At 44.0% G+C, this 24,685-nt stretch overlaps 2 long non-coding RNA genes across 3 annotated transcripts; both read left to right on the forward strand.

Moving 5' to 3' along the window:
* Positions 1-181: 181 nt before the first annotated feature.
* On the forward strand, positions 182-15,956 carry LOC308473718. Of its 2 annotated transcripts, XR_013984240.1 has the most exons (4): positions 182-214; positions 8,933-9,021; positions 10,051-10,299; positions 15,651-15,956. It is a non-coding gene; the product is annotated as an uncharacterized lncRNA (long non-coding RNA). The 2 variants fall into 2 exon arrangements; XR_013984241.1 differs by lacking the exon at positions 15,651-15,956 and having other exon boundaries at positions 10,051-10,829.
* An 11-nt stretch (positions 15,957-15,967) lies between these two features.
* On the forward strand, positions 15,968-19,910 carry LOC308473749. The gene is made up of 3 exons (XR_013984279.1): positions 15,968-16,221; positions 18,009-18,173; positions 19,626-19,910. It is a non-coding gene; the product is annotated as an uncharacterized lncRNA (long non-coding RNA).
* Positions 19,911-24,685: the final 4,775 nt, after the last annotated feature.

The following is a 24,685-nucleotide window of genomic DNA, read 5'->3' on the forward strand; positions in this document are numbered from 1 at the left end:
CTCCATCCACTTTCTCTCTCACTCGCTGAATGATCAAACCAAAGGAGATGGCTATGCCTCTAGAGCCCCAGTGACCAAGGACCCAGCAGAGGGAGGTGTCACAATGAAGGGCGTGTCACAAGGACCTCCGCAACTTAGCAACCACCAGCACTCAACTGACACTACTCTCAACTGGCACTAAGTTGGCTTTTAATCCATGTTCAGCTTTTTACAAGTATATAAAATGGAATTTATCCCTTTGCATTCAAGCTTCCGTTGTTCCTGCACCTACTGAGCATTAGCTATCTAATCTACCTCTCTGCCTCTTTTGTCCTATATTGATGAACAGCAGAAAACCAGAAATCACCCCTTGTGTAATTCATTTTATTACCCTTCTTCACTAGCAGGTCCCAGGGCAAGTTATAGCTATCTAAATTATAATTATTGTTGTTATTGTGTGACCAGGCGGCGACAGCCCCAGCCCCCAGAGATCATAAGGAAGGAATAAAGACTCTGGCAACATTATATGGAATTAAAATTAGGCCACAACTTTATTAAACTTCCAAATGTAGGAAGACCTTGGCTTAGGCCTTGGGCGTGTATTCCCTCCCAGCCCCCCAGCTGGGGGGGACTGGGGCTAATCAGGGTAAATGGGATATGGGGGTGCTCTGTGAGACGTAAGTGTAGCAGGCAGCCAAGCCCATATCCCCGCACACTGGGTAGTTCACTGATGACCTTTCAGTGTATAGCCAGTGACACCCAAAATATAACCTCTTTAAGAGGGGAACATTATTATTACTGTTGTTATTAATTAAATTTGTATACCCACAGCTTTCAGGGCAGTTCACAGGATAAGATCACAATATCAAAATACAAAGTACATAATAAAAACAAAAGCAGCCCAATAACCCCCCCCCCCAACACAAAAGGGCATTGGGTGTCAACAGGGCAAGTCTTGAAAATACAACTCTCTGGTATCAAAGGCCAGGTAACAGACCCACCAAGTGCCCCCATTTCCCAGGGACAGTCCCAGATCTACAGAAGCTGTCCCAGTTTCTGATTTGATCCTGGAATGTCCAGCTTTTCCTTAAGACATCCCTCTTTTCATCGGAGAAATGTTGGAGGGTATCGAGTTATGCAACCCCCGAGGAAAGGAGATAAGTAACTATACAACCTTTAGAAGACATCTGAAGCCAGCCCTGTATAGGGAAGTTTTTAAAAAACAAAATATTTAATGTTTTATTGTGTTTTTATATGTGTTGGGAGCTGCCCTGATTGGCTGAGGCAACCCAGTCGGGTGGGCAGGGTATAAATTTAACAACAAGAATAATACTAGAAGAAGAATAGGATGTCCCTATTTTCATTGGAGAACTGTTGGAGGGTAAAAGTCAGAGAATCACCCTTCCAACTTCCTCCTTCATCTCTATGTGCTTTTCAAAGGAGGCAAAGATGACCAACCTTGCCATCTCATGACTCAAAGGGCAGGGGCAGGTAGGGGGCTCAGAGAGTTCATGGGCACTAGGGGGAGACCATGGTGCCCACATTGGCTACCACTTCCTGACCAGAGCTAACTGGTCTATCCAAGGAGAAAACCACATCTACCCAAATGGGCTGCATCAATAGGAGTATAGCATCTAGATCAAGGGAAGTAATAGTGCCACTGTATTCTGCTCTGGTCAGACCTCACCTGGAGTACTGTGTCCAGTTCTGGGCACCACAGTTCAAGAAGGACACTGACAAACTGGAACGTGTCCAGAGGAGGGCAACCAAAATGGTCAAAGGCCTGGAAACGATGCCTTATGAGGAACGGCTAAGGGAGCTGGGCATGTTTAGCCTGGAGAAGAGGAGGTTAAGGGGTGATATGATAGCCATGTTCAAATATATAAAAGGATGTCACATAGAGGAGGGAGAAAGGTTGTTTTCTGCTGCTCCAGAGAAGCGGACACGGAGCAATGGATCCAAACTACAAGAAAGAAGATTCCACCTAAACATTAGGAAGAACTTCCTGACAGTAAGAGCTGTTCGACAGTGGAATTTGCTGCCAAGGAGTGTGGTGGAGTCTCCTTCTTTGGAGGTCTTTAAGCAGAGGCTTGACAACCATATGTCAGGAGTGCTCTGATGGTGTTTCCTGCTTGGCAGGGGGTTGGACTCGATGGCCCTTGTGGTCTCTTCCAACTCTATGATTCTATGATTCTATGATTCAAACAGGATTGAGATCTGCTGTTATAGTCAAGAGCTGTTCTTAAGAGGCATGTCTGAATATCACACCACCCTGCCTCTGTACATGGATGTGTGCACCATTGCCTGTCAGGGGCTGGACTGTAGAGGAATAGTGGGGACCGCCGCCGTCCCCCTTCCTGCACCTTCCCGAGAAGAGGAGGACAGTATAGATTTAGAACGGTGACTTGCAGAAGGTCATAGTTCAGAGGCTGCAGAGGGGAGAAGCTGGGGAATATTGGGAGAGCAGCAGGAAGAAAAAGCAGAAGGGGAGAGAGAGCTGACAGACTAGGTGTTTCTAGAAAGCATTCCTGACCCCCCCTCCCCGGACCAGGCGTGCCTTGAGAGTAGTAGAACAGAAAGCTCAGAGGCAGAAAGCACAGATTAGCTGGCGCAGGGGTGATGTATAATAGGAGGGACTGAGGAGGTGGGACTTGGAGCAATGCCATTATCTAAAGGAGACCGCATTCCTTCGTATGAATATTGTATGAATATGAATATTGTATTGTATGAATATTGAATAAACTACTTGGTAAGAAGGAACGCGGGTGGTGCTGTGGGTTAAACCACAGAGCCTAGAACTTGCCGATCAGAAGGTTGGCGGTTCGAATCCCCGCAACGGGGTGAGCTCCCGTTGCTCGGTCCCTGCTCCTACCAACCTAGCAGTTCGAAAGCAAGTCAAAGTGCTATTAGATAAATAGGTACCGCTCCGGCGGGAAGGTAAACAGTGTTTCCGTGTGCTGCTCTGGTTCACCAGAAACGCTTAGTCGTGCTGGCCACATGACCTGGAAGCTGTACGCCGGCTCCCTTGGCCAATAAAGCGAGATGAGCTCCGCAACCACAGAGTGGGTCACGACTGGACCTAATGGTCAGGGGCCCCTTTACCATTACCTTACTTGGTAAGAACTCTTCTTGTTTATCTGCTTCTTGGCATCCCATTGTGGGAGGGATAGGATTCCCTGAAGCCTGACATTGCCTTACTTTCAGCTCAGAGCAAATACCTGAGGTTTCAAGCCAGAGGTTCAAGCACATGCTTTTCCCTTGAGGGCAAGTCTTTGCCACTCTGAGTGCCACCCGGCTGCAGAACAGGCCATGAGCTTCTTCGTCAGGAAAAGCCTACATTGCTTTGAGCTATGTAGTATGGAGCAGCCATCAAATCATCAGCCAATTAATCGGTCACATACCTCTACTTAGGGATGGAGCTAGGCTGATGGATCTGTTTGCCTGCCTCTCACAAGGCAATGCTTTTCCTTGGACTTTTGTTGGCTAGGTCATGTCGATCTTGAACGATACACTGAAGCTGTGTTTGCCACAAATGAGAAATGACTGAATCCATGTCCCCTTTTGCCGGGTCTGCCAACACAGTCCAGAAGATATATCTTTTGTGTTTCCAAACTGACACACTCACACAAACACGCACAGTCACTGCCCTTTGTATTCAAATCCATTCAAAGCCTGTTCTGAACAAAATCCGCAGCGTTTTGTCCCTTGGGCAGCCAGGTGCAGTTGGAAATGTACAATAATAGCCGTGCATAAGTTGGAGCAAGCCAGTGTTAGCAGAAGTTAAGTAACTTATGGACAGTGAAAATGCAAACACTTTTTCAACAGGACATTAGCTTATGTAGATACTGGGGACTCAGACTAGCATTGAGTCCCCAAGGCCCATTATAAGTGGTTTGGCTCCACAAGTAGTTCTTTTAGCAAAGCAAAATCGATACTCCACGTTCCCTTAAAAAAAAAGAAAAATCACAAAATTTTGCAGGAGGAAAGAAAGGGAAATGATGGAAATTTCAGCAGAAGCTGAAACGGAACGAAAGAAATACATGGAGATGATGGACTTTGCCGAAATGGTGAAATTGACCGGGAGAATCAGAGACCAGGACGAGAAGAAGTTTAGGAAAGAATGGGAAGTCTATTGTAGTCTATTTAAGAGAACATTATAAACAGTTAAAAACTTTGGCAGGATTAGAGTAATACTTGTAAAAGACAAAATATAATGGAAAAGTTAATAATAGATATAACAAATTGGGGAAAAGGATAAGTTGAATAAGAAGGGATGGACAATGGAAACCAGAGAAGGGCAGGGGGAAGTCGAGGGATTCTGAGAATCCTAAATCTAAAGGTGATTGATATGTTTAAACTGAAACTTGTTGGAAATGTAAAGAAAGAGAGGGTACCTTCTCTCATATGTGGTGGATCTGCTCCAAGGTGAAAGACTTCTGGGAGAAGATTTATAATGAATTGAAAAAAATGTTGAAATATACATTTATTAAGAAACCAGAGGCCTTTCTTCTTTGAATAACAGGTTTGGAATTGCCCCCAAAAGATGTTAAATTATTTTTGTATGCCACAACTGCAGCAAGAATTTTGTTAACGAAGAATTGGAAAACACAAGAAATACCAACAGTGGAAGACTGGCAGATGAAGATGATGGACTTTTCAGAGCTAGCCGACCTGACTGGAAGAGTCCGCTACCAGGAGGAGGAGGATTACCAGGAGGAATGGACAAAATTTAAAGACTATTTAGTTAAATATGTTAAGTTAACTTAATTGGAAAAGCTTGCAAATATCAGATAGGCTTAGGATTTAAATATGTACTGTGATTAATTAAAATGTTTGATGCCAAATTTGAAAGAAAGAAAGATGTTAAGTGATTAAGTTAATTTTATAAGAACATTGGTTTTGGAAAACTTAAAATGATATACACTGAAATTCAACCAGGGGGATACGGGGAAGTCACTTAACAATGTTACTAAGATTGATGTAAATAAGGCCAGGATTTATGTTTGTTTGTGTATTTGTTTGTTTGTCTAAAAAAATTATTGGAAAATTAATAATTTCTTTTGAAAATAAATAAATAAACTGAAACTTGTTATGGAAAACTTAATAAAAATATATTTTTAAAAAAGAAATGCATGACTGTTATCTAGTGGCTGCACAATCTGAAGCTACACCATTACGCCTACCCTTCTTCTCTGCCTCCCCCTCAGTTGTTACGTCTCCTCTCCCCTTCTCTCCCCCCACGGTCTCCTCCTCTTGCCCCTTCCCTTCTCCCTACACCACCTCCCAAGGCAACCAGGGCCGTCCTGTTGCATTTTGGCTTCATCCATCACATACCCCTCCCTGAAAAAAGAGGCTTACTCCATTCGTTTGGGCAGCCGAAACCACCAAAGGTTACATTGCACGGGTCTATAAATAACATCATTTTTGGTATTTAAAGCTGAGAAGCATAAATCACGGGCATGGCTAGTGTCCGATTCAGTCCGATGAGTGTAAGGAGAGATAAAAGAGTTGCTAAATGCGTGCTTATTTACAAACTTAGGAAATGTATTTTAACCAAAGGACCCCTTGTGCTTTCCTCTTGTTGGACAGGGGTTATATCTGTAGTCCATACTTGGTGATGTGTTGCTATTATTCAACATAGTTGTGTAGTTTGTTTGGTGAGTTATCGTAGTAGGCTCCATCTAAATGAGACTTTTTGATTAATGACACTTCTATATTAAGAGCTTGGGAAATGTGCTGAGAACTGGATGGCAGAAGACCCCCTCAGGCATTTCAAGGAGTGTGTCCGGGCATAAAGGGGAAGAGGGATGCATGCAAGTTCCTCCCCAAAACTGCATGTGCATCTCAGCTCCTCCTAAACATGCAAAGGTCTCAAGGGAGATTCTGCCCATGTTCTGTTAAGTATAATTGTTTAACTCACGTAGAAATGAAAAATGTCTATGTATTGATATGGGTCTAAAATGGAAAATGGCTAAATGTGTCTTGCGAATGCTAAGGATTTTTCACAAGAGTTTTTCTAAAGGACTCTGAGCTCCTTGTTGAGTTAATGACCAACTAACTGATTATTGTTCTGTGGTAGCTAACCTGTGAGGGTTGTAGATGTAGAACATATGAGAGGTATTGGTTTGCAATCTCCATTTTGAAAGTTGTCTTTGAGTCTTGGCCTCCTAAAGCTATGGTTTTCCCAGTAGTGATGTATGGAAGTGAGAGCTGGACCATAAAGAAGGCTGATCGCCGAAGAATTGATGCTTTTGAATTATGGTGCTGGAAGAGACTCTTGAGAGTCCCATGGACTGCAAGAAGATCAAACCTCTCCATTCTTAAGGAAATCAGCCCTGAGTGCTCACTGGAAGGACAGATCCTGAAGGCTCCAATACTTTGGCCACCTCATGAGAAGAGAAGACTCCCTGCAAAAGACCTTGATGTTGCGAAAGATGGAGGGCATAAGGAGAAGGGGATGACAGAGGATGAGATGGTTGGACAGTGTTCTCGAAGCTACCAGCATGAGTTTGACCAAACTGTGGGAGGCAGTGGAAGACAGGAGTGCCTGGCATGCTCTGGTCCATGGGGTCACGAAGAGTCGGACACGACTAAACGACTAAACAACAACAACAACAACAACAACAACAATAAAGGGAGAACAAACAGCCTGGAGGCTGGAAAACAGGAGAGAGAGAGAGAGAGAGAGAGAGAGAGAGAGAGAGAGAGAGAGACTTTTGCTTACAGGTCTCTTTGGATTATTACATATTTTGTAAGATGCTGAGCCTGTGCTGGACACCACAAGATAGTGTATGGATATTTTTAATGTTTTACTTCTGTTTTGAAGAAAGTTCCACCAGTAAACATTTGAATATTATTTCCATGGGCTTGGACAATGTTTCATTTCCAAAGGAGTCACTTCTTATGCTTCCAGTCACTTCAAACTGTGCAATATTTAATATCTGCAACATGTTCAACTTGCTATGGGGCACAGTTTAGGGAGCGGACCAGATCTCACCCTTGTGGGGAAGACACCAGGTGACTTGTGCCTCTGCTCAGTTTGTTGGGCAGATGCTGTTCATGGTTGGTGGCAACTGCAATAAAAGATATATCCTGCCCCCTCTACACCAATACAGTGGTGCCCCGCAAGACGAATGCCTCGCAAAACGAAAAACGCGCAAGACGAAAGGGTTTTTCGGTTTTTGCGTCGCTTCGCAAGACGATTTTCCCTATGGGCTTGCTTCGCAAGACGAAACTTCTTGCGAGTTTTTTTTCCTTTTTCTCAAAGTGACCGCAAAGGCGAGCTCCGGTCGCGCGGCCGAGGGAAGCCCCGCTGTGGGTCGTCCAAAGTCAGCCCGAGCACGCCACTCACCTAAAAGGCATGGAGAGACGGAGGGAGCGCGCGAGGATCCCGGTGCAGTGGAGGCTCCTGCAGTAAAATAAAGGCAGTCGGCAGCCGGAGGGCTCCAGGACCCGGAGCTGCGGCGGGACCGTCGATGGCGTTGCCGGAGTCTCCTCCCTCTGGGCCTCGCTTTCTCCGCCTTCGCCGCCGCTTGCCCTGCCCGTGATCGGCTGGGCTCATCGCCCCACTCTGCAGAGCGCTGCGCAAAGGCGTGGCAGGACAGGTGTCCGGGGACGCTTTGGCTGAGCGCGCCCCGGGATCGGAGGTGCGGGGTGCTTGCTGCAGATCTTATCTTCCGGGGTTGCTGGGATGGCGGCGGTCGGGGCTTGTGTTATGTAAGCGCGTCAGGAGGGACTGCTTAAGAGGCCGGACGAGGCTTATGCAATGGCCAGATGCTCCCTAGGGGTCGAGGCTTGCGGTTGCGGGAACGAGTTTATACCTGTAGCCGCTAAGCCGCTAAGCCGCTAATAGCCGTGCTTCGCAAGACGAAAAAACTGCAAGACGAAGAGACTCGCGGAACGGATTAATTTCGTCTTTCGAGGCACCACTGTAAATGCAAACTTTTGCAACATATATTATGAAATATTATGCATTTATGCTTACATTTAATTTTTATTAGTTGCCCACTTTCTAATCCACTAAATTTGAATTTAAACTCTTAAAAAAAAAATTAAGCAATTTCAACCTAACAACTTAACAAACCATATAATCACATACATTATTTCCCCCCTTCCCTCCCCATCCCTCCCTCCCTGCCCCCATCAGGGACTTCCCTCAGCTCCTCTCTCTGATTTCTCTGCACATATTATTCTCTGCATGTTATAAAATTATCATTGTCTTATCTATCTATCTATCATGTTATCAACCAATAAATTTGTGTATGTTTATTCAATGAACTTATACTCTTTTTATTCCAACTCTTAAACTTCTTTATACCAGGGAAATTAACTGTCTGTGGGTGTGTGTTCTATACAGTTGACTTCATTGTTCTGCATTGTTGTAGTAAGGTCAAAGAGAAAAGAAACATAAAGCTTCAGAAACCAGTTGAAAGGATTTTCTTTAAATGCACAGAGCTCTTCAAGACCATGAGTACTTGCTGCTGAATAATATTTTTGCCTGGAACTAAAAGGGTATCTTACTTCAACTTTGGAGCAAAATACCAGATTTGCAAGATGTTTTGTGTTTTATCAAGCCTAAGCTCTCATTCTGCAAAGAAACATGACCCCGGCATGTTTTTTAATTGATCCTGAGGTGTCAGACATTATGCTTGTTACTGCAAGATGAATATGATTCCTCCCAAAGGTGGGGTTTTTTTGTTTTTTGTTTGCCTAAGTTTTGTAGACTGTATCTTCCAAAGATGAATTGTTCAGGTTTATAAGCCTGGCTTATATTATTTTTTCTTTCATGACAGACGAGACCAATGAGTTGGGTAGTATTTGCTCCTCAGTGAGCTAAAACACAGCACTGTGTTATCCTGGTATAAAGCCTTCCTTCCTCACTATCATGGCTCCTTGGGCAATTACTTCATTGGTAAGATTTAAATAAATACATTTCACTCTCTTTCATAAACAGAAGCTGGGCCAACAATATATTTTGTGGTCTGAGGTGAATGACAAAATGGCACCCGAGCTTTCCTCCACTCTGCATTCCATGTAGAAAAAGTGAGTAGACTTGCAGTTGAATATTACTTCAACTCAGGCTGTGGCCTAGCATTCCCTGAAGCACCTGAACAGAAGGCTAGCTTAGAGGGCTAACGGCAGCCGGCGTGGCACATGCAGCTGTGTCCACTCCCCATCCTTCAGGATCTGCCGCCTGAGGCAATTGGCTCACTCTGTCTAATGCAGTGTTTCCCAACCTTGGGTCTCCAGCTCTTTTCGGACTACAATTCCCATCATCCCTGAACACTGGTCTTGCTAGCTAGGGATGATGGGAGTTGTAGTCCAAAAACAGCTGAAGACCCAGTGTTGGGAAACACTGGTCTAATGATAAGGCCAGTCATGATTAGCTTACACAAACACTTGCCTCTATCAAACGGCACAGTTACATAATCTTTAAATCAGTATCATACTCTGCGATTGTACCTATTTCCCCTGTATTCATGGGTACCCTTGTCCCTTTTCAGTCCCTAATATTGATCCTTCTATACCGTGAGAAATATCGAAGCGGCACAAAATAATATCTATATAAACCCAAGCACAAAAATTGTGCGCTTTGTGTGAATATTCTAGTCCTCGTTGTACTGCAAGGGTAAGGATGGGACATATTGTAATGCTAAGGCTGTTAAATACACTGTTGTGGCTTGTACTGGTGGGTCTTTCTGTACACAACCAACCCAATAATTGAGGGAAACGTGGGACATACTTGAGACTAGGGGTCAGGAACTTGTGGCTTTTCAGACACTGCTAGACTACAAATCCCATTATCCCTGAGCATTAGCCACGCTAGCAGGGGAGTTGGAATCTGACAGCCTTGCTGCAGGCCACTGAAAGCAAATTCCATTAAGCTCTCCTAGAAGCACATTCTTGTATTTCTAGGGACAAAACTATTAACCCACCACCATTGAACTATGGTTTGAATGGGGTTTGATGGCAATAGTACGCCAATCTATCCAATAAACTGTTCATAAAAGATTGAGTTCTGATGGCTGACAAATCTTCTTTTACTTCTTGTTTTGTTTTGTTTCTTTACAGGTCCTTCCACTGCCCATCACCAGTTCCTACCGCCAACAGAGAAGTCAAGTTTAGGTGAAATATAAACTGGTAAAGGTACAACTAGGCAATAAATCCTTGTGATGGTGCAATGCTGGAAAGAGAAAGAAAGAAAGAAACTGGAACAGGAACAGGAAAGCAAAGGTTCATCTAATAACCATGTCATCAGTTGCAAATACGCTGTCCAGTCTGAGAGCATAACTGAATGATAGGCCAGTTCATCCCACCAAGGTTAACGAAGACAAATTGTCTCTGTATTAATGCTGTGCTCTGTCCCTCTCCTCCCACCCCAAGGGGATTCATCATCGTGGGCAAATGTCAGGCGTGGGTACCAAGAAAGGAAAGAGTAATCTAGTACAATAACTCTGTCTTGTGACACAAGCAAAGGGTTGTGGCTCAGGGGTAAATGCTGTGCAAACAAAATCCTCCCCAGTTTAATTCCTATCATCTCCTAGTGGAACTGAGAAGAGCTCCTCTCTGGATCTCTGGAAAATCACTGCCTGTCCATGGAAACAATAATGAGCTAAATGGACTGGTGTTCTGACTTGGTATGAGGAAGTTTTCTATGCGGCTGCTTGAGATTTGGCGAGTCGACTCTGTCACTACCTCAGACAGAAGTTTTATATACACAGCAGAACCACTGAGAGAACCAGCATGGTCCAAGTGGTTAGAATGCTGGAATTGGACTGGGGAGCTCCAGATTTCCACCTCCATGCACTCATGAAGCTCACTGGGTGACCTTGGACCAGTTGCGATATTGCCATCTATCCTACCTCACAAGGTTGTTGTGAGGTAACAGAAGGGCATCTGTGGTGCTGTCAGATCCTTGGAGGAAAGCTGTACAGTGGTACTTCAGGTTAAGTACTTAATTAGTTCCGGAGGTCCATTCTTAACCTGAAACTGTTCTTAACCTGAAGCACCACTTTAGCTAATGGGGCCTCCTGCTGCCGCCGCACCGCCGGAGCCCGATTTCTGTTCTCATCCTGAAGCAAAGTTCTTAACCTGAAGCACTATTTCTGGGTTAGCGGAGTCTGTAACCTGAAGCACTTGTAACCTGAAGCGTATGTAACCTGAAGCGTATGTAACTTGAGGTACCACTGTAATACAACGATCAATAAAAATGCAAGTTTGGAGAAGGAGACAAGTTCCCAGTTTTTCCTAATTCTGCTTTTGCCACAACAAGCAGAAATCATCCCCAAGCAGAACTGACGTTTATAGTGTAGAAATGGCGAGCAAATTGCCGAAAGAGAAATAATACATAGACACATTTAGCTACCCTGTAAATCTAGAGGAAAGTAAACGAGCGTTTCTTGGAAGGAGCATGTTTTGGTTTCTGGAAGAGGCACCACTAGGCATCATGTACGCAAAATCCTACGATGGTCATTGCTTTTCACAGGTCCAGGCCCGTCCTGTTGTTGAGCAGAGAGAGGTGACTGCCTCCAGCGGTCTGGCTGAGCCCCTCTGTTGGAGAACAGAGCTATATGTTCTCTGCATTCCCTAAGAAAACTTCCCTGAGGTGTAGTGGAGGAGGCTGTCCTATCACCAATGTTGAAGTAAGACTTAACTGTCCGGCAATCTGTACATGGACTGGGGTGGGTGCCATCTTGTCATCAGGTAGCTATACATCTTGGGCTGGCACCATCACAAGTCATGAAAGATCCATATGAAATTCTGGTAAAACCTAATGGGAGAGGGAGGGAGAAGGGATGGGTCCTCCTCATAGCTGTCAACTTACAGATTTGAAAATAAGGGACCAGCAGCCTTGAAAATAAGGAACCAGCAGCCAAAATAAGGGACCTGCAGCCTCACCTGTTCCAGGCACTCCAGTCTTCCTGTCCTCCTGCAGTCTGCTCAAACTCATGCTGGTAGCTTCGAGAACACTGTCCAACCAACTTTGTAACCAGAGGTTCAACTGAATAGAATCTGAATCACATGCACCACAAGGCCTATGCAGCCTCAGCTTAAGATGGCTCCCTGGCCTGGCTTTGCACTGCAAAGTTTGCAGCAGCACGTGCAAAAAATGGCGTCCAGCATTCAAAACCACCCTCAGCTTGCATTAACTAGCCACACACAAGGCATGCAAGCTCCACCCCCCAGTCGTTCTTAGACTTCTTACTGGGTGAGCAACACAGCCAAGCAACACAGTTGGAGCCTCCCTCCTCCCTGGCCAGCAGGGAGGGAGGGAGAGGAGCTGCTTCCTTTGAAATTTAAGGGACATCATTTAAGGGACATTTAAGGGACATCCATCAATAAGGGACAGCAGCGGGACATGGCGCTGGAATAAGGGACTGTCCCTTCAAATAAGGGACACTTGACAGCTATGGTCCTCCTCACTGGAAGCTTCATCCGTTGACCAAGTCACCTACAAGTTTATTTAGAAGAAAGTCAGTTGACTCCAAATGGGGCTTATTCCCAAGTATGTGTTTCACAGGATTGCAAAACCTTTTCCAAAACCTGGATCTAGTCCTACATCTTGAACTCGTTCTGATTTCTAAGAGCAGCCTTGCAGCTTTTCTAGGAGTGGGGTGGAGTTAAGCAGTCTTGCTTGCCTTTCTCCTGCCTTCCACCTTTTCCTGTAACAAGCAACACCTGTTCTGCTTGAATGTGTGGTAGCAGAAGCAAAAAGCTGAACTGAGAGTTCAGTCCATCTTTGGTATCTGTAAGGTCTTTGGAGCCAACATTTTTGCCCTGTTCGAGATGCAATTTGTTATCGGCGACTGGAAGTTGGAGGAAACATTCTTTCCCTTGGCTCAGGCAGATCGGTTCCCATTGTTTTAAATCAAGAAACCTATCTCAAATGCAAAGCATTTCTTCTTCTTCATATAAATCTGTAGAAGATCAGTTAAGATAGACAGCAAAGCATATGCTTGTAGTTGAAGTTCTGGCAGCAGATGTGATGTGCAACCGATGGTCGAGATGTTGTGGTTCAGAGTTGGAAAGCAAATAATTCCTGAGAGGAAGGATTCTACGGTCCTCGGCAGCTGATCCAGGAATAAAATAAATAAGCAATAAAAATCCACTTCCTGTTTTGAGAGTTTGCATTTCATACTGGCAAAATTCACCTACTAAATTCAATTTCATGCTTCCATAAATAAACCTGGCACCTTCTAAAATGCTTCCCCATCTGTTTTACAACTAGGAGCATTTTATTTAAAGCACCCCCAGGATTCACACCAATAAGAGGGTGTGTGTGTGTGTGTGTGTGTGTGTGTGTATTATTTGTGAAGAACACAACTTTTTAACTCAGAAAGAACACAGTAAAATAATCAAAAATTTCCTGAAATTCTCTCATAAATGAATTACCTCACAAGTATTCATGTTTTCCCCTCACTACTATTCATAGACTGTGTGGTTGGTCCTTATTTTTATAGTTTTATATACTTATGAGAGATATCTTTATTTTTATAGTGTGTAAATATTGCTCTTTTGTGCTATGTAAATTAGATTGCTTTTCGCAGATTGAGTCATCTATAAATTAGATACGAGCTTAAATAACTAAAACAGAGTACAAGAACAGAGTAAGTGAGGTATATTGACAGGCATTCACCAGTACCTTAAATTCCACAGGTTTTTCTTTCTTTAAGTTGGACATGAGGACTAAGAGACAGTCTCAAAGGCTTCATGGAAAATGAAGCAGGATTTTAACTTAAAGAGAGATGGAGACTTGTACGTGTTTGGAAGGAGTTTGAGGCGAGAGGCATCAGCAAGAACAAATGGATCTAGTCATTTGAGATCCTTCAAAGCTGGAAGTTTTTTCATATTGATTGATCGATTGATTGTATTTATAAATCATTTGTTATACAGAATTTCTAGGCAGTGTGTACATACATGTAGAAAGGAAATGCCCATAAAAACCTGTGATTAAATTTTTTTACTGCTGCTTTCCTCAGCGCTTCAGTATAGCTTTAGCATACTCAGGAATCAAAAGTTTGGTTTTGGAGGAAATGTACACTTTTTTGTGCATTCAGACATTTCCAAAACCTATACAATGGTTACAGACGCTCCAGGTTACAGACGCTTAGGTTACAGACCCCGCTAACACAGAAATAGTACCTCAGGTTAAGAACTTTGCTTCAGGATGAGAACACGGGGTGGCGCAGCGGCAGCAGGAGGCCCCATTAGCTAAAGTGGTACCTCAGGTTAAGAATAGTTTCAGGTTAAGAATGGACCTCCAGAATGAATTAAGTTCTTAATCCGAGGTACCACATTACAAAGAATAAGAACAATTAAAATTAATCCTCAAACCAGGAAGCCAGCTAGAAAGGTTTATTGAAGGAGGAAAGTCTTTGCCAAGCACTTGAAGTTCAGCAGGGAGGGGGCCTGTTTAATCTCAGTTCAACAGGATTGTGACCACAATACAGAGTGCATGACTTCTGGAAGTTATAAGCCATGCATCTTTGAACTGCTGGGGACCACTAACAGACACTCCCTCAAGATCTCAGTCATCAGACAGGTATATGAAGACCTATTATAACTATTCTTAGATCAGGACCACAAGGGTCAACTAGACAAAGCCCCTACAATTCAGCAATCTTTCACCCAGCATGGGGCTTGAACCCACAACCCTGAGATTAAGGGTCTCATGCTCTACTGACTGAACTGTCCCAGGGATTTTATACGTCACGTCTGACAAGAGCATCAGAGTTAATTCCAGAAATAAGTTGCAGCATTTTTAGCCATGCTGTGGGACATTGAGTTTTCTTTTCCAGGGATGCAGGTGGCACTGTGATCTAAACCACTGAGCCTCTTGGGCAGGCATAGGAAAACTCGGCCCTCCAGATGTTTTGGGACTACAACTCCCATCATCCCTGACCACTGGTCCTGTTAGCTAGGGATGGTGAGAATTGTAGTTCCAAAACATCTGGAGGGCTGAGTTTGCCTATGCCTGCTCTTGGGCTTGCAGATGAGAAGGTCAGTGTTTTGAATCCATGTGACAGGGTGAGCTCCTGTTGCTCTATCCCAGCTTCTGCCAATTTAGCAGTTCGAAAGCATGCCAGTGCAAGTAGATAAATAGGTACTGCTGCGGCGGGAAGGTAAATGGCGTTTCTGTGCACTCTGGTTTCTGTCACAGTGTTCTGTTGTGCCAGAAGTGGTTTAGTCATGCTGGCCACATGACACGGAAAAACTGTCTACGGACAAACACTGGCTCCCTCGGCCTGAAAGCAAGATGAGCACTGCAACCCCATAGTCGCCTTTGACTGGACTTAACCATCCAGGGGTCCTTTACCTTTACCTTTTACCTTTACAGTGGTACCTCGGGTTAAATACGATTCAGGTTGCATACACTTCAGGTTACAGATTCCACTAACCCAGAAATAGTACCTCGGGTTAAGAACTTTGCTTCAGGATGAGAACAGAAATCATGCGGTGGCAGCGGGAGGCCCCATTAGCTAAAGTGGTGCTTCAGGTTAGGAACAGTTTCAGGTTAAGAACGGACCTCTGGAACGAATTGAGTACTTAACCCGAGGTACCACTGTATTCTTTTCCAGTGGCTGAAATAATGTTTGCTTGTTTTTGTTTTATTAAAAAACTTACCTAGTTGAGCGATTAAATAATATATTTTGTCCAATTTACTCCTTCAGGATTCCATCAGGTTGGAAGTTTACAATATGAAAATGAAAGCACATAAGTCCAGGATACTGTTTTATGTCTCAAGTTCAAAAGCCAGATAAGAAAGAACAAGCAGAGCAGAGCTGACTGCTGAATATGGTATCAGCTTTGATGACTGAAATGCCCATAATAAAAGTGTGTACATTTCGGATACCATTCTGTATTTCGGTTTTGAACCCTGTACATTCTTTGATGGGTGCCAGGTAATGCAATAGCTGAAGCAAGGCCTCTCGAATACCGTACTCTAGTAGTTAATAATACAGCCTTTAAAAATATTGTTTCTCCTGGCTCCTTTTCCAACGTGTCTTGCCTTCTTTGACAACCACTCACATAGCTTTCTGCCTCTCAGCTCTCACAGCGAGTTTCTGTTATTTTGCAAACACTGAGCTAGCTTCCATCATTCATTATCAAATCCCCATCTTCACTTCCGATAGCCTTGATCTATCCATCACCCGCTTCCTTACAGTTCTCCAGCTGTTTGAACAATGCCACCTATAATGTTCCCTAATGCTGTTCACTGTCAACAATCCTTTCCCAACGCAGGTAAGAAATCTTATGTTTTTTATTTGTCTCAGGCTGGAGTGTTATTTAACTTGTCACTGAAACAAGAGTCAGACTTTTGTCTGCAAACACGGCTTGTCTTGACCTAATCTCAGCTGATGTTTCTCAATTACAGACTTTGTAACAATTACTGCGGCACTATCTGATTTTATGATTGACACAACATAGAGCTTTTTAAATTAAAAAGAGCTGTGCAAATAAATGTAGCCTTTTCACTTCCACCTCTGTGCTACAAATAACTCAGATGCCTTATTGTTTGATAGTTGTGCTATGCTCATTGCCACAAGGGTTTTCTCACTTTTATTATGCCAAAAGGCCATTTATTTTGACTCCAGGCACAGCTTTTAAACAACTGCATGCAAGAAGCCAGAGTTGCCAAATGGTAATAGCTGCAATAGCTGCAAAACAATTCTTTTTTAATGTATTACATAGGGAATCATCAATGTAATTTTGACTGTTTGTTTTTTTAAAAAACCCCAAAGTATGCTCTTTCAATTACATGGACATTAACTACTAACTAAAAAATAAATAAATGCAAATCTTCCATGTTAAATGTAAGTAGATAAATATATTAATGGTCCTGTACAATAATTCCTGCATACCCAACCCAAAATCGAATGTAACAGTATTCTTGCTTGCTGGTTGCAGGAAAGAAAACAGCTTTCTTTCTTAAGATTTGGGAACCCTTCCCCACACAAATATTCAGAAACAAGTTGGCCATAACCAGAGTGACATTTCAGTTGGAGGGAGGGAATACCCCCCCATGTTCCTCCAATGAAAATAGGGACGTCCCATTCCATAATGATCATTTTACTATTTATACCCCACACATCTTATTGGGTTGCCCTGGCACTCGGGGCAGCTTCCAACATATATAAAAACATAATAAAACATTAAACTTTTTTTTAAAAAAACCTTCCCTATACAGGATTGCCTTCAGACGGCTAGGGAGTTGGGTAACTCCATACCCTCCAACATTTCTCCAATGCAAATGGGGACATCCTAAGGAAAAGCAGGACATTCCGGGATCAAATCAGAAACCAGGACGGCTTCTCTAAATCAGGGACGTCCCTGGAAAATAGGGATACTTGGAGGGTTGGTGAGGGGAACTGGGGGCTGATAAAATATGAGTTATATTTAGGAGACACCCATGCACAGAGTTTGCTTAATCTACCTGATTGGCTGTGGAGCCAGAAAAAAAATGTACTACTGTGCACTTGAGTATGTGTAAAGGTAAAGGGACCGCTGACTTTTAGGTCCATTCGTGACCGACTCTGGGGTTGCGGCGCTCATCTCGCTTTATTGGCTGAGGGAGCTGGCATACAGCTTCCGGGTCATGTGGCCAGCATGACTAAGCCACTTCTGGCAAACCAGAGCAGCACATGGAAATACCGTTTACCTTCCCGCCAGAGCGGTACCTATTTATCTACTTGCACTTTGATGTGCTTTTGAACTGCTAGGTTGGCAGGAGCAGGGACCAAGCAATGGGAGCTCACCCTGTCGCGGGGATTCAAACCGTTGACCTTCTGATCGACAAGTCCTAGGCTCTGTGGTTTAACCCACAGCGCCACCCACGTCCCTTGAGTATGTGTAGCAAAATATAAAATACTATATGAGTAGTAACCTCATGTACAGAGGGACCTGGGTGACACATTTAGTAAGGTGCAAGATCAGGAAGTAAGGTTGCATTTCAAACAGTACACAAGAACGGGAACGAAACCCCCCCCCCCCCAACATTTTAAGGTTTGTTTCCTCCTTCTATCTTCCAGAATATGCATGGGTGGAAACATCCTTCCACTAGATGTCAGCAAAGCATTCTCTAAGCGCCAGCTGCAATTTGCTTCCAGCCTCCTGTTCCAGCTACATAACAAACTTAATAGACAAGTGTCTTCAGATAAAGCCCTTATAAGGGTAACCACTGAGGCAGACAAATGGTGAGGCTCTTTGATTTGCATTTACTGCCATTTGTGTGTGATTTATTTCCCATCAAAGTTATTTATTTTACCTTGCACTTTCCATGTTTCCTTGATAACTTCTCATTATTAAATTTTGAAAACTGATTACGCGAGCAATTCTGGTGGTTCACAATTAACTCCTGGGCCCGTTAAAATGAAGATATTGGTACAGTTTGGTATAGTGGACCGGGACTTGGGAGATCAGGATTCAAATATCTATCCAGCCATGAAGTTCACTGGTGACCTTGGGCCAGTCACTGCCTCCCAGCCTGACCTATCCCACAGGGTTGTTGCAGAAAATTTAATCAGGAGAGGGAGAGTTATGTACACTGTCTTGAGCTCATTGGAGAAAAATATGGGGTATAAATGTTGTTGTTGTTGTTGTTGTTGTCATTGTAGTAGTAGTAGTAGTAGTAGTAATATATTTATACCCTGCCCATCTGGCTGGGTTTCCCCAGCCACTCTGGGCAGCTTCCAACAGAATATTAAAAACACAATAAAACATCAAACATTAAAAACTTCCCTAAACAGGGCTGCCTTTAGATGTATTCTAGAAGTTGTATAGTTCTTTATCTCCTTGACATCCACAGGGCAGGTGCCACTACCAAGAAGGCCCTCTGCCTGGTTCCATGTAACCTCACTTCTCGCAGTGAGGGAACAGCCAGAAGGCCCTCAGAGCTGGACCAGAGTGTCTGGGCTGAACAATGGGGCTGGAGACGCTCCTTCAGGTATACTGGGCTGAGGCCATTTAATAAATAAATAGACAATTTAGGATTAGAACTGCTTGGGTGTTTTAGAAAAAGTAGCTGCACAAGTAATTGTACATAAGTCCCACTGAAATCATCTGGACTGGACATTCCATTTACTAAGCGAACCAGCTCCATCACAGGGACAAGTGAAAGAGGACACCTTCACCCGGTGTGGTTCCCCTTTATCAAATAGACAACAAAACAAGACAATGACCTACCCTCCCAATGGCATATGAAACATTATGGCTAACCTGGCCCCACAATCCTCCCCAATCACATACACAAACAAAGCACATTGCAACGAACTGAACACAACCAACTAGGCTCTGGAACCTTTACACCTCTCACAATGACAATAAACATTAAATAAAAATTCAAATAAAAGACCTACTTGTGTGATGCTGACACGATACCCTACACAAACGCTATGCAATAGAGTGAAAGAATGGTACCCTCCCATCATGGGATGTGGGTGGCGCTGTGGTCTAAACCACTGAGCTTCTTGCGCTTGCCGATCAGAAGGTCAGCAATTCGAATCGCTGTGATGGGGTGAGCTCCCGCTGCTCTGTCCCACCTCCTGCCAACCTAGCAGTTCAAAAGCACACCAGTGCAAGTAGACAAATAGGTACTGCTGTGGAGGGAAGGTAAATGGCGTTTTTGTATGCTCTGGTTTCTGTCACAGTGTCCCGTTGCACCAGAAGTGGTTTATTCATGCTGGCCACATGACCTGGAAAGCTGTCTGTGGACAAACACCAGCTCCCTCGGCCTGAAAGCGAGATGAGTTCCACAACCCCTTAGTCGCCTTTGACCAGACTGAACCGTCCAGGGGTCCTTTACCTTTACCTTCCCTTCCCATCTCTCTCTCCCCCCCACCACCACATGATATCTAGAATGACAATGTCTCATACAAAATGTAAATGAAATATGAAAAAGACTGTATAAATAAAAAATGGAGATGCTATATGTACTTTCCCCCGTTTATTTGTTTGTTTTGTAACACAAGAAAACCTCTAATAAAAGCTAATCGAAAAAATCAGAGACAGTTTGGCCATGGATTTTCATGGGAGCAGGAACATAGAAACAGATCAATTGTGTTGTGAATGTTTTGTAGGCAACAGACTACGTTATCAGATGTGACTCAGCCCTCTTAATATTTCTGATGAAAAATGCTGTTGCCTATAAAATGCAAAAAAGCTTGTAGTTACACTTTTATGTATTAACTATTTTATGTGCACACACACACACAGAGACACACACAGAAAGTGAGAGTCTTCACAGAATTAACACAGATCTTTGCAGAATTAACAATCCATCAAAAATCATATAGGAATTAAACTCTTCCGAAAACATCTGTGTTGATTTGAGATATGCTTTCCTGAAGAATTGTTGTTGATGTACAAAATAAGCACAAACCATCTATCGATAAATGAATCCAACTGTGTTTGGTGGACAGACACATGTATTTGTTCAGGCAATTGTCCATCGAGTCCAAATAACATAAAAAGTTGTCATATACCAAACCAGACCATTGGTCCATCTAGCTCACAACTGTCGACACCAGGGTGAGGAAACTTTTTTAGCCTGATGTCCATATTCCCTTCTGGTCAACCTTGCAAGGGCATCATGCCAAGTGTGGGCAGGCAAAACTGGCTAGAGCAATAGATGTGAATTTTGTCCTTCTGCAAGTGGCTAGATTCTTCATGCTCACATTTCTCCCTATCTTCCATCTAGACAAGCAAGAAGTACAGATGGCTTCTGTAAGTCCAGGACTGTCCCTGGAAAATAGGGACACTTGGAGAGTCTATCAGGGGTCAGCAGGGGACCGGTCCACTGTCCCTCAGACCTTGTGGAGGGGCCAGACTATTTTTTTTGGGGGGGGGGAACAAATTCCTATGTCCCACAAATAACCCAGAGATGCATTTTAAATAAAAGCACACATTCTACTCATGTAAAAACACCAGGCAGGCCCCACAAATAACCCAGAGATGCATTTTAAATAAAAGCACACATTCTACTCATGTAAAAACATGCTGATTCCTGGACCATCTGCAGGCCGGATTTAGAAGGCGATTGGGCTGGATCCGGCCCCCGGGCCTTAGTTTGCCTACCTATGGTCTAAGACATACACCAGATTCAGTCAAAGCTAAAACCAAATCAAGCTGATTTGGGAAGATCCAGGCTCTGACTGTGGTAGGTTGAGACAGTTCTGGATTAGGCCTCCTGGAGCAATCTGGGGGTGTCAGTAGGCAGGGCATTGGGTGGGAAGAAGGAGATGCAGGCAGCCTTTTCAAAGAGCAGGAGGAACAAGCTACAGAAGCAGACTCTAACGGAATTGAAAATGGGGTAACTCAAGACCTCAGAGGTCGCAAGAGGAGACCTAACATCAGACCAGGAAGGGGACAAGACGCAAAAAACAACAAGCCTCAGTTCCCACCCCCAGTACTACCAGTTCGTCACTCACAGTCATTGCCATGTGACGATAGTGACAGCTGATTCAGGAGTCAGTTTGAGGGGCAGCTGCAAATGAGGTATTTTCTGATTCCTTCAAATTATCAAGCAACACCAGGTATTTCAGCTGGTCCACAAATAAGTGAGTGTATGATAGTTCTCTGAATTGATATTCCTAACTTTGGTCAAGATTGTGTTACAGGTTTTTTAAATTTAAAAATGTGTCTGTCATACCCCAAATGATCCACCATTGTATGTGTACAGCTAAACTAGGGCTGAAAAGGATTAGATTCTGGACCCAGTTTCTTCAAAGCAAATCCCTTCTGATTTTGGTAAATCTTGCTTCTCAGGAACTTGAGGTTTAGTCGGGATAAGTGTGGAAAACAATCTTTGAGAAAAGGTGGAACTTACAAATTCAGCAAATCCAAATCCAAAATAGCCAATGAATCACGGCTGTGTGGTTTTTATTACAGCTTTTCTATATTACAGCAGGTTGGCTTAGCGTGAGCTTGTGCAAATATTTTCTTTGATTTCGGAGCAGATGGTTTGATACACCCAGGGTTTTACTTTGACTTTATAAGATGTAGAGATGCAGATGGGCCATTTTATAATCCATTTTATTACACCAGAGCCATGAAGAAAAAAAAGACATCCAGGAAGCACAAGCCATCCTTTTCTGTGTATGTGGGCTAGCCATGCACTTTGTGAGAGCTTCTTGTCAGGAGCAGGGACAACAGATACCTCCATGGGGAAACTGTGGCCCTCCAAATATTGTTGGATCTGTGTAAGAGCATCATGTTCATGGCAATAACAGGTTTGTTTGTTTGTGGAATTTAGATTCCTTCATTCCTCCCAAAGGAACCCCGGGCAGCAGGTTGGTGGGCCTACTAAAGGTGTCAGATGAACATCCCTGGGGAGAGCTTTCCACAAATGGGGCCACTGCAGAAAAGGCCCCGTCTTCATGTTGCCACCCTCCAGACCTCCTTGTGGAGAAGGCACATGAAGAAGGGCCTCAGAAGATGATCTCTGGGTCTGTATAGGTTCGTATGGAAAGAGGTGGTCCTTGAGGTATATAAACTTGTGGAAGCGCATGTCATTTTCTCCTTCCCCACCCCTCATTATAAATCTGGGCAGATAGCACACATACATGCAACCAAGCGCATAAATGCATACACATGAAAACGAAGCTCCATGCTCTGGATGCTATTTTACGAATCATTCTCGTATATTGCATTCATTAAGATCTCTTGAAGTAGAAAGTCCTCTTGGACTACAGAAAGGCATTGAATGCCAAAGCTGTTGGCACCCTGACATAAGGTGAGCTCACGCATAGATTTTTAATGGTGACTGACAGTGATGACTTGCCTGTGTGAAAGAGTTGTCCACAGATCAAAACCACATACAATGCTTCTCACACCCCATCACACATCATCTCAAATGCGCTTTTTAGTAAAGGCAGTTGGCACATTCAGCTGTGAACCATCTAGCGAAAAACCACCAAGCCATAAGATGGGCTTGTTCATGTGCTGTCAGAGTGGCATGAGAGTTGCCATTGCTGGATCCCATGCTGGACACTGGGCTGCTGTTTTTGGGATTTAAAGTTCCCAAATTAGCATGCAATGCAAAAAGTGAAATTCGTTGTGACAATATATTGCAATTTGAAAGCAACAGTTTTGGAATAAGAATTCTTCAAATTAATAGCAACTATAATTTGACGTTGAGGGTCACGGGTGGTGCTGTGGGTAAAACCTCAGCGCCTAGGACTTGCCGATCGCATGGTCGGCGGTTCGAATCCCCGCGGCAGGGTGCGCTCCCGTCATTCGGTCCCAGCGCCTGCCAACCTAGCAGTTCGAAAGCACCTCCGGGTGCAAGTAGATAAATAGGGACCGCTTACCAGCGGGAAGGTAAACGGCGTTCCGTGTGCTGCGCTGGCTCGCCAGATGCAGCTTGTCACGCTGGCCATGTGACCCGGAAGTGTCTGCGGACAGCGCTGGCTCCTGGCCTATAGAGTGAGATGAGCGCACAACCCTAGAGTCTGGCAAGACTGGCCCGAACGGGCAGGGGTACCTTTACCTTTACCTTATAATTTGACGTTGGCGGCTGTCTTGAGACTGAGATGTGAATTATAAGCTGCATGCAATTAAACATGCAAATTAGTTGCGGGTCCATCTTTCATGAAGAATCTGGAGTGCTCTGTGTTCCCCCAAAGTGGCAAAGTTTCTGTCATGGTATCTCTAGAACTATACAGAGGTACCTTGGGTTAAGTACTTAATGCATTCTGGAGGTCTGTTCTTAACCTGAAACTGTTCTTAACCTGAAGCACCACTTTAGCTAATGGGGCCTCCCACTGCCGCTGTGCCGCCGGAGCACGATTTCTGTTCTTATCCTGAAGCAAAGTTCTTAACCCAAGGTAATATTTCTGGCTTAGCGGAGTCTGTAACCTGAAGCGTATGTAACCCGAGGTACCACTGTACATGTGATACTAATTCTAAGGCTTTGATTGTCACTTTAAGGAAACTTAAGTGAAGTTCCTATGTCTGCAGTTGGGAAATACCTGTCTAATGTCATAATAATAGTAATAGTAATTATTATTATTATTATTATTATTATTACTATTATTAATACCCCGCCCATCTGGCTGGGTTTCCCCAGCCACTCTGGGCGGCTCCCAACAGAATATTAAAACAGAATAAAACATCAAACATTAAAAACTTCCCTGAACAGGGCTGCCTTCAGATGTCTTCTAAAAGTCAGATAGTTGTTTATTTCCTTGACATCTGATGGGAGGGCGTTCCACAGGGCGGGTGCCACCACCGAGAAGGCCCTCTGCCTGGTTCCCTGTAACCTCACCTGCAGTGAGGGAACCACCAGAAGGCCCTCAGAACTGGACCAACCCAAATGTCATAACATTGTTGCAAGCTTTTGAGTTTTCCAGAACTCTTCATCACATAATATGTAACGCAAAGCTGTGGTGGGGGTGGGGAAGGGAGAGAAGAGGATGAAGGGGGGGGGGACAAAACGGGGAAGTTTCTAATTCTGGTGTGAACTGACTGGCCGGGGGACCAGTGCCAGGTGGCTGTCATCTTATATCTCCCAAAATGCAGTGCCTGTTGTTGGCATAGAGCCTATACATTTAGAAGCCCTATGTGCAGGGGGCATTCCTCCATCCCATCTTATTAGGAGATCTGGAAAAGGCTCAGGCTGCAGTCGACGAGAAGCCGAGTCGTCGTCCAGACTTTTCTTAGATATCCCTTCCCTTCACCCAATCCCAGCGAAATAAAATACTTTCTTCTG

This window comes from Podarcis pityusensis (assembly GCF_964106645.2).
Source record: "Podarcis pityusensis genome assembly, chromosome: 3".
Classification (NCBI taxonomy): Eukaryota; Metazoa; Chordata; class Lepidosauria; order Squamata; family Lacertidae; genus Podarcis; species Podarcis pityusensis.